Source organism: Penaeus chinensis, chromosome 34 (assembly GCF_019202785.1).
Source record: "Penaeus chinensis breed Huanghai No. 1 chromosome 34, ASM1920278v2, whole genome shotgun sequence".
In the NCBI taxonomy this organism is placed as follows: Eukaryota; Metazoa; Arthropoda; class Malacostraca; order Decapoda; family Penaeidae; genus Penaeus; species Penaeus chinensis.
In genome coordinates this window covers 5,787,859-5,789,990 of record NC_061852.1, presented here as the reverse complement: position 1 = coordinate 5,789,990, position 2,132 = coordinate 5,787,859, and positions in this window count along the sequence as shown.

Genomic DNA, 2,132 nt, shown 5'->3' with positions numbered 1-2,132 from the left:
ATATATATATATATATATATATATATACACACACACATACATACATATGTACTTATATAGACAGACACATATCTATCTATTTATTTATCTATCAGTACACACATACACACACACGCATACACATATCTATCTATTTATTTATCTACACACACACACACACACACACACACACACACACACACACACACACACACACACACACACACACACACACACACACACACACAGTAATCTATTGTCTTTATACTGCGGATGAAACCCTGCCTTGTATGCCGATTTTTTCTTCGTTTAATTATCCCTTCATAAAACGAAATTAACGCGTTAACTTTTCTATTAGAATTTTTCCTTTTTTCGGAGCAGTACGCGTACTTTACTCAGTATGGCTAAATTTTCGAAATCTCTTACATAAAGCTTCATCTGCAATGCCAAACATTTGCAACAATTTTATGTCGTGTGGTTGGAGCATGGATGCTGTCGGGCGTACGAAAATCCACTGGGTCAAAGTGTCGTACCGCTTGAACAAAACACATAGAGCGTCGAGTGCCTCATCGGGTTTATACATGTTCAAGAAGTAATATGATTATTATAGTAATTGCGTTTTCAATATCTTGCATCCAACGTAACATCACATGCCTTAAAAATATGTTAATTGTCCGAGAAACAACTATTTTACTGCGTATGCATAAGTTACTTAATTGACTTCCACATTCCTACCATGATATATCATTATTTGTTAAAGTTATATTATTCACATAGGTGTGATGTTAACCATTATAAACGGTTAATGATAATACAATAATAATGATGGCAATGGTAATGATGATACATTAATAATGAGAATGACAATGATAATAAAATGATAATGATAAACAGGACAATGATGTTAGCAATGACAATAACAATGAAAATTATTATAATAATGATAAGAGTAATAGTAATGATAATGATTATTATTGTTATTGTTACTATCATTATTATTTTTGTTATTGTTACTATCATTATTATTATTGTTATTGTTACTATCATTATTATTATTGTTATTGTCTTTATCATTATCATTATTTGTATTATTATCATTAGCTTATGGTTATTATCATGATTATCATTATCATCATTATTATTAGAATTGTATTTATCATCATTATTACCATATATCATTAATATAATTTATATGGAACCCAAAATAAATGGTAATATTCTAGCATCTGTGGATCACTTGCTGCCTATCAAAATATACCCACATTCGGATGTAATGGTCTGGCTGTGACTCTGAATTTCGACAGTGGTTATTCACCTATCTTCCTTTTGATAAACCACCTAAAACACATGTAGTATATTTATTATTCTTGTAAATTCGTGTTTCTTATTAAAAGAGTAATCGTAAACACTCTCTTGATGATAAATATATGTCGTGTAAAGAAATTAAAACGATTATTTATCACCCATTTTACATACTGTATTTTGAGCTTAGAAATAAACATTATACCTTTCCGTATAATCTTAAATCATTTTCACATGCGATTACTTATAAAATATGTTTAAGATACTCCTTAAATGACCAAAGAAAAAGTAATAAAATGAAATATTAGAAGTATTTGGTATTTTACCTATTCGGCAATGGACGCTGCCTAATAAATTTACACATTTAAATAAAAAAAAAAAAAAATCATCTTTATATGTACATCTTGAAATACATCATATTCCCCATAAAATACGCCTATATATACAGAATATGATTTTTTAAAATTCTCACTTTTTCCCAGAAATTCAGGCAAAAACAAACATAAAGACATTTATTAACTTCTCCATATATATTTTTAAACAATATTATAGCCACTTTAAATTTATGTAAAAACTTAAAACAGAAAACCTTCAATATATGCATAACTTGAACTGCATTACATTTCCACTAAACTTATATACAACATAAATCCCTTTATAGACACGCTCTCTTAACCACACCATAATCCTCATAAATTCAAGTACAAATACATTTTTTTTTTCATCCCCACACTTCCTCGCACCTTCTACTGCTACGAACAACATACCTGGAGCGAAAGTCAATATCTCAATCAAATAACAAGTTCTTTAAGATGAAAACTCAACATGGTTCTAACTTGTTCGGCTCTTCG